Source organism: Ctenocephalides felis, unplaced genomic scaffold, assembly GCF_003426905.1.
Source record: "Ctenocephalides felis isolate EL2017-DRISC unplaced genomic scaffold, ASM342690v1 CF-g0.4_SCAFFOLD_01604, whole genome shotgun sequence".
NCBI classification, from domain to species: domain Eukaryota; kingdom Metazoa; phylum Arthropoda; class Insecta; order Siphonaptera; family Pulicidae; genus Ctenocephalides; species Ctenocephalides felis.
This window is the reverse complement of record NW_020537758.1, coordinates 13,832,316-13,841,482: the sequence shown is the minus strand read 5'-3', so window position 1 is coordinate 13,841,482 and position 9,167 is coordinate 13,832,316.

The following is a 9,167-nucleotide window of genomic DNA, read 5'->3' as shown; positions in this document are numbered from 1 at the left end:
TATGGTACAGGAAGTTCCAGCAATTTGCCTTAAGGCATACGATGCCATATACCACTAGTTTACTATTACTTTAGAAATTTTCTTACATGGTAAAACATTTGCCGGGTCAGCTAGTGTAAGTTATAGTACAAGTTATTTTTTTACAAAATAGCAACTGTCTAAGAAATAATTAGAACTTTTTTTGATTTTCTCGAATTGTTTAGTAATAGTAAAAATTGGAATTTGGGAAATGAGCATTAGTTCATATTGAATAAAACTCTGTATAAGTTTGAAGTAAATCTGAAAATAAAATTTTAAAAAATACGTTGCGTTCTTCAAAAGCTATACTTTAAAATATAAAAAGGTAATCGATTTTTTAAGGATTTTAGATCAGAATACACTTTACTTTGAAATATGTGTTGATAAAATTAGGCATATTAGGATTATGAAAATATTAGGAAAGTGCAATAGAATTCATAATGAACATTGAGAAAACATATCTTCTGAATTTCTTAGGGCGTGGATGAGAAAACTTTGTAACTCAGATGTTCTTGCGTTCACGATCGTGGGGTCTGTGTTTAAATAACGAGATCCGTATAAATTAAGTTTTCCAGTTACACGAGTAAAATACTTTGAAATTATACAGAGAGTACAACACGGTGTAGAGCAATTTGGCATGTTTTCAATCAATTATGCTGAATATAATTTAGTCTCGGGCGAGGCTCGGCGTTTTGTTATTGTTGTTCGGCGATGAGAGCGCGAACTCGCTAAAATATTTGTATCCGTTGAAGCAGAAAGAGATGCCTTTGTTTTCTCAAGAGTTTATGATGTTTGCAGTTTCTGTATAAATTTTCTTGCTTTATAGTTTTATTTGAATAATCAAACATAACTTTGCTGAGAGCTTTCGGCTGGAATATTTTATTGCGTAACTTTACTGTATTTTGCAAGCAGAAACAACCATGGAAGATATTCACAATGGTGAAGGATATTGTTTGCTATAAATTTAAATAATGAATTTGCAATAAGATTTTCCAATAGGAAAGAAAACTCATAAATAAGCCTTCAATGTTTACAACTGAATTAAGAGAGCATCATAGTCTAGAAGTTTGAAGAAATCGACTTTTTTAAGTTTAACTATTTCAGAATATATGAACAAAATGATTTTTTAAACTTAAATTATTTTTGGAGATATTTGCTATTTGACCAAAATGATTCTTGCCTATTTCTTGAAAATATCCCTTTCTATGCAATGCCCACAATTTATCAACTTCTTATAGACCGATTTACTCAAAAATTTTACAATATCTTCTTTATAGATTCTTCTTCAGTATGAACTAGGCTTTTCTAATTTTGATTCTTACTATTTTTTAAAAAAAATTGAGAATATCCAAAAGAGCTATATTTTTTTCAGGCGGTCGTTATTTTGTAAAAACTATGCTACTTTAACTTGCCCATAGTTTGTACATTTGGAGCATTATTCCAGATTAATAATATACTCGTATAGAGCTTTTCTTTAAATTATTTCAAAAAGGCTATAATCAGGTGCCAATTTTTTGAAATCCTCCACTTTATCACTTTCTAGAATTAACTTCTGGACGATTTTTAACTTTAATTTTGTTTTACTATATTTTTTACAAATTTTTCATTAATATTTTGAGAATATTTTCATTTTTTCTACAGATTTCCAACAATCCCATAAAGTTCATGCATCTAGATCAGAATATCCCCTTAAATCATATTTTCCGATATTCGTATTTGCCGTCGTTTTTACATTCTACAATTCCAACTAATATACATATAATGTGTACAAGTCGAAGTAAAGTTCTGCAAATGACTAAGCAACTCAATTACTTTGCGAAACTACATCAGGAAATGCTATAAAAGTGCTATTATATTATTCAAGTTGAGTGCTATATAGCAGAACTACCTTTATATCTATTTAATGCTTTTGAAAGGGAATAGATTAATAAATACTGGATCTATTCAGGGTAATTGTAATTGTAGAAATCTATTTAGTAAAAGATTATTTAGAGGTAGTGCTATCGCTCCTTATACCCTGAATATCACTTAAGCATATACTTATACAAATATACTAGTTTCATTTTATTATTTATTGGCTCTAGACTTGTTCCTATAGAAAAAATGCTATAGGAGATTTATTACTTTTTTTAATTTAATTACACTTTTATTTTTCTTGATTTTCTGGCTAACCTCCAATACCTCCTACAAAAATATCTCAAGCATATTTAAAAAAAAACAGATTTATTTTTATGAAAACTTTTGCAGAATGTCTGCATCACTAATGACGTCTAGAGATTTTTATATTATTTATGAGATGCAGAACTATGACAATTGTCTTGAAACTCTTGGAAAAGTAATATCAGCATAATTACCTTAAGATCTACGCAAAGTTTTTGTTCTCTCATTATAAAATGTGGATTTTCATACTTTATAATAGATGACAAGTAATGGCTTTAGATGATTGTAATAGTAAATTTTATTCCTAGTTTGCAGTATTTAGATTTTATCTTTGTTATGTTCCAGTATTCATTTGTTGTCTGTAAAGAACCTAGAGTGTTTGATGGAACTCATAAATCGTAACTAACCATCATTAGGTGTAGCCCATTAAGGGTCATTTTGAAAATCCTTAGAAAATTATTTTCCACCACCTCATCCACTAATTTTTTAAGTAATGATGTGAAAATAATATTATAATTTTTGCTTTAATATAAAAACAAATATTTTAGTCAATTCACCTTGAGTTATTCTATTTTTATGTATCTCTTGGTAATCAATCTTTAGATTAGATTTTTTTTAAAAAAAGAGCAACCGTTACCAATCGACCAACTTCATAATATTTATATCCTTTTATTCATTCTATCGAATGCATTCAATTAAAACCATGAAACAGATCTCGTAGTTTTAATTATCGAAATGGATACCGACATCAATTTTATTCCACCTTCAACATTATTTTTCAACAACGTATTTCCCATCGGACACGACTTGGCTGCAAACAGATATTAGATACTTTGTTTTGTAGGTAAGGTGAGAGAGGAAAATAATGCAAAATAATTGAAGCAATTTATCGAATTCCAAATTGAACGGACTTAATCTGAAACGAGGGTAAAGGAAATCCCTCCAGACTGTCAGAGGAAAAAGCTTGTGAAAATGATTATTTTTTTGGATTATATGAAGGCTTAGATTAGTGTATTTTAGTTCAAATTTTATAATTGCTATATTTAATGTCTACTACCAAGCTGGATCTTTCTTGCCAAAAATCATCCACAAACACTATTTTGCACTCAATTTTCGTTCCATACAAAATCGATTTTCATCCCCTGCTGCATTCCTACCCATCATATTTTCTGTCATTTTTTATTTGGGACATTTCCTTTTGCGAAAAACCTTTTTCGTATCCTCGTATTTTCCTCGAAGCAAATATGAATACTTAATCAAACATCTCCGATTCCTTATTGAAAATCAGATACAAGGATTTCACAGACGTAACTCGGTCTTTTGATGTTTGAAGAAGCTTTTGAAATCCTTTGAAATTATAACCGAAATGCTTTTGAATGTTTACCTTTTAGAGGAGCAGAACTGAACAAATTACCACCAGGGATGGAAATAAACGTAATTGTTGATAAGTGGCGCAAATTAAAATTAGTTAGATTGATGATGATATATAATTATTTTTGCCGAGTACAACGACCCTTGTTTAATTGATTTTATATACAAATTATGTAACGGTGATCAATGCATTTTGACATATATATAGGGTTTCCCAGAACTCAACGTCAAGCTGAAACGGTGTAATAATATTGACCTTGACCTGTCCTAAAAAAATTAGAAAAAACAAACTCTCGTTGATAGTAAATTATGAGCTTTTAAGTGCAACCTAGAGCTTTGTTGAAAATGTAAACATTTGGTGATTATTGTGGTTAATTTTTTTATCTTTTGTTCATTTAAACGTTGTATTCATTACTGTGAATAACATTTCTAGGATCACAGTCAAAAAATTGGCAATTGGCTCAAGATTTCTAGAACTAAGACTATTTTTAAATTTGAGTTTAAAATTTCTAAAATTGGTCGAGTTTGAAAGGTGCTCCTTTGGAAAAAAAAAGTACAAAAATGAGCCAGAAAGTTTTATCAAAAGTTGTTCCTATTTTTACTTTTCTTTATTATTTTTTCACAATTTCACCATTTTACAATCCTGATTGAATGCGAGAACTTTTGATACTTTCCAAACACACATTTTTAATTTTTTTTGAGAAGAAAATCTCTTTTAAAATTTGCTTCAAAAGAATTAAAATATGCAAAATTTTAAATATTTTAAATAGTTTAATAAAAATTTTGATATTTGTAAACTTAGAGCAATAACATAATTGCCTCAAGGTTTTAAGAATTTAGGCCTTTGGTATAAATTTAAAATTTTCAAAGTAAGTCGATTTTGAAGAGCTCTTTTTTGAAAAAAAATGCACTCAAGTATGTTTGCAAGTTTCTTCAAAAGTTGGTGCATATAATCAGGATTGTGGGATGATACAATACTTGATTCTTTTATAAATAAACAAGCGAGTAAAAAATTAAAACCTAGAAAAAACACGATTTTTGCACCAAACAATTCAACTGATGATGAGCAAAATGCACTAGCAACTAGCTGTAAGTGGAATTCTGTCTTGAGGCAATTATGGCATCGTGCCTTAAGGCAAATTGCTGGAACTTCCCGCGCCGTCGTAACGAAATGTTCGAGGAATACTGAATGTTTTCAAATAGATTATTATAAATATTGTAACATGGTGTACTATTTATAAGAATTATATAAACCGTATTGCAGAGTGAAATTATTTGTAAAGTATATTAGAACTTTAGTCAAAATTAAAAATAAAATCTGAAATATTTTCGATATACAAAATACTAAAAAAACTAAAAAAAAAAAAAAAAAAAAAAATTGGTACAAAATTTTTTTTTCCAAATCAATATTTGTTAAGACAAGCAGAAAGTTCTTAGAATCATTTAAATCGGACGCTTAGTTCTCTCAAAAACTGCCATTTTTCACATATTTAGCTCCGTATCTTCGGAAATGGCTGGGCCTGCCTTTGCCAAAAAGTAATAAACACTTCTCCCAATCATTACTAATTGAATGTTTTTTAGATCATTCAAATCGGATACTCCGTTCGCTCAAAAATTCGATTTCTATTTTCGCACTCTTTGCTCCGTATCTCCGAAACGGCTGGACCTGCCTTTGCCAAAAACTAATCAGCTCTTTTCCCAATCAATAGGAATCGAATGTTTTTTGAACCATTCAAATCGGTTGATCCGTGCGCCCTAAAACGTGACTGGAATTTGTATCCACACATACATACACACACACACACACACACACACACATACACACACACATCCATTTTTTCTGAGGTATGCCAAAAACGTTCAGAAACCTTCAAAACGTCGAGAAATGTAAAAATTTTCAATTCCGATTTTCGGCCCATTACAATAACTTACCCTACGGGAAGTTAAAAAATCGTGTTGATTTTAGGTTTTATTAATATTCTCGATATTTTAATTATGAAACTATCAAGTATTTCACTTTTTTACAATGCTGATTGAATTCCCAAACTTTTGTAACTTGCTAACACACATAAGTACATTTTTACAGCTTATCTAAATCAACCCATTTTAAATTTATAGTTCAGCAAATAGTCTTAATTTTTCAAAACTGGAAGAAATTGTGTCATTATTTTTGACTGTGGTCCTGAAAATGTTATTTACGGTTATAGTTCTGGAGTTAAAATGAACAAAAATAATAAAAATTAACCACAATAACCCAACAATGGCCACAGTTTCACCAAAGCTCATGGTTGCACTTGAAAGCTCATAATTTTCAAACATCAGCTTTTTTTTCCTAAATTTGTCATAATAGTTTCGATCAATAATTTCATCTTATCTAAAAAATTTAATAAATAAATAAAAATTAACGGCAAAATTCGAAAAATAGTCATAGTTTTACCAAAGCCTTAGGTTGCACTTGAAAGCTCATAATTTTAAAACTTTACCAGATAATTTTTTTCTTCTAAACTTTTTATGATAGTTAAGATCAATACTATCCTTTTATTTCGGGTTTGACGTTGAGTTCTGGGACACCTTATACATAAATTCATGTACAAAAATAATTATGATTTTTAAGCTAAAAAATTCAAACTGATGTAATTAAAAAGAACGTTGCTGTCATCTAATTTCATGAAATTTTTGAACTTTTAAAAAAATCAAGAAAACTTCCTAAGGTAGTCTTGATATATTTTCTTACCATTGTACTACTTGGTAGCGAACAATGGTCATATTTTCACCAAAGCTCTAGGTTGCACTTGAAAGCTCATAATTTTCAAACAAAAGATATTTTTTCTAATATATTTCATGATAGTCACGATCAATACTTTCATTCCATTTATTTTTGACGTTGAGTTCTGGGATACCTTATACATAAAAATCATTATTATTAAGCTAAGAAAATTCAAATTGATGTAATTAAAAAGAACGTTGATGTAATTTCATAAAATTTTTGAACTTTAAAAAAATAAAGAAAATAAATAAAAATAGTAGAAGTTACTTATTAAGTAAATTAATGGAAATAGCAGATGCTCGTTACGTAATAATATTTACATTATATCTTGTTAGATTTTTTTTTTAATTATAGCAATTAAAGCAAATTTTTTTCACCGTTATCTTCCAAGGAGAGGTAGTCTTGATATATTTTCTTAACATTGTAGTCTTTATATATTTCCTTAACTTGGTAGCGTAATTCTATCAAATCATCTGAAAGTTTGATTCCACCAGTAGTGGTAGCTTTCGAAAGATCCTTCTGTTTGTGTATGTTGTAATCCTTGTGATACAATTAAAGTTGCTGGAACACATTGAGGCAGTTGTGTTGTGTTAGTAGAGAATTTCTTGCTTTTCAGAAACCTCGCAAGCAAAAGGCAATTACGAAAACTACTCAGTCAGTCAATGAAGGAATAGTGCGAGGGCGGGATTCTTTGAAGTCGACTTTAATTATTTGTGAGATAATTGAAGCTTTGAGGAAAGGAAACTTGATTATTAATAATCATATAGATGCGTTCTGTATTATAAATGCTTTTTCTTAGTCCCATCCAAATATGGTGGCAATATTCATATACCATTTTTAATTATTACTGCTTTTAATAACACATTGCAAGTTTTTTCTATATATACTGGATTTCCTAGAACTCAAACATGAGCCAAAACGAGGTGATAGTGTTGAAACGAGGTGATTGTAATATCATGAAAAAGTTTGAGAAATATATATCTATTTAGTTTTGAAAATTAGGGCTTTCAAGTTCAGTCTAGAGCTTTGGTCAAACTGTGTCCATTTTCTAGTTATTTCATTTGTTTAGCTTTTGTTTTTACTGGATCCTGATGTGTAAATGAGCTAATTTCTGATATGTGTGAAACTTTTGATGAAATTGCAAGATTTCTTAAAAAAATGTATCTTATATAGTTGATTATCAATTTTTGATAATGATTGTTAATTTTTATCAATTTTGTTCATTTAAACTTTGGAAACGTAACCCTAAATAGCATTTCTACGATCATGGCAAAAATAATTACTCAATTGCAATAGAAATTTATACTTTTTGTTAAACTATGACATTGAATTTTTTGAAAGTTGGTTGATTTTGATGGCTTTACTATGAAAAATGTACTAAAGTATTTTTAGTAAGCGTAAAGTTGTAAAAAGTTACTTGTTAGTTTTGTAATAAATTATTCGAGTAAAAAATTAAAAAAACTATTAGTAATACGATTTTTGCTAGGGCATTCCATTTACAATAAGTAATTCACGATTATAGGAGAAAATAATGTTATTTTAGATTTTTATTTTTTTTTTTTTGAATTTTTTTCTCAAGGTAACTATCAAATATTTTACCTTTTTACAAGCCTGATTAAATCTGCAATTTTTATGCAACTTGCAATAATTAAAAAAAAATGTATCTCGTGCAGTTTGAAATTAAAAGGTTTTAAGTACAACCCAGAGCTTTACTGAAACTGTGACTATTGTTTGGTTAATTTAGTAAATTTGTGTTAATTTTATTTGTTTAAACTTTGAAATCGTTACTGTAAATAACATTTTAGACCGCAGTCAAAATTTATAACACATTTACCTCGATTTGTAAAAAAATTAGAAATGTTTGTTAAACTATAAAATTCAAGTTAATATTCAAGTTGTCATATTTAATCAGGTTTGTAATGTAATATAATACTTGTTATTTTACGATTTTACAATCCTAATTAAAAGCACAAACTTTTTATAAAACTTCCCAATTAAAGTGTATCGGTAATACATATTTTTTAAATGGTGGAAGTTCAAACTCAAACATTAAGTATTCCAAATTCATAGTTCATTATTTAAGACTGTGGTTCTAGAAATATTATTAACAGTTTCAGATCCAAAATTAATAAAAAAACAAAATTGATAAAAGTTAACCACAGTAACCGAAAAATGGTCAGTGATACACCAAAGCTCTAGTTTGTACTTAAAAGCTCATAACTTCTAAACTACTTGTATAAAATTATTTTTTGATAATTATCATCGATACTTATGCCTCGTTGAAGTTTGACGTTGAGTTCTGGGATCTACTAGTATCTTTAGCAGATATTTTTGTGTGAATTGGTAAAAAAAATGGTTAAAAAAAAGTTCTGTGAAAGTTGATTGATTAGATTTTTCTAGTATATCTAATTCAGCTACTACTTGATGTAGAATTATCTCTTATTGAATGTTTGTAATTTTTTTTCAGTCAGTAAAATAATTGGAAAGTCTTTCATAAACACTAAATGATATACTTGAAGTAGTAAAATGGTAGGCTAAAACCAAAAAATATAAATTTTATTCGAGTTTTCAAACTATCCTCCAGCTTTCTACTATGAAGAGAAGCATTTGCTCTGATCTTGTTTCCGCTTTGCTTTAAAGCAAAGTGTAAACACGTGTGCAGACTAATTTCCTCTCATCTCGACCTTTCGACAATCAGAGAGGGCTATCTCATTAAACTAAGTCTTAATTAATAAATCTTATATTGACGTCGTTTGTTCGTTCCATAAAGTGAATTTATAGAAAACTGATTTCTGTTGAATCCCGAACTGCGCAATCTGAAGTAAAGGAATTAGAACTTTTCAATAGGCCA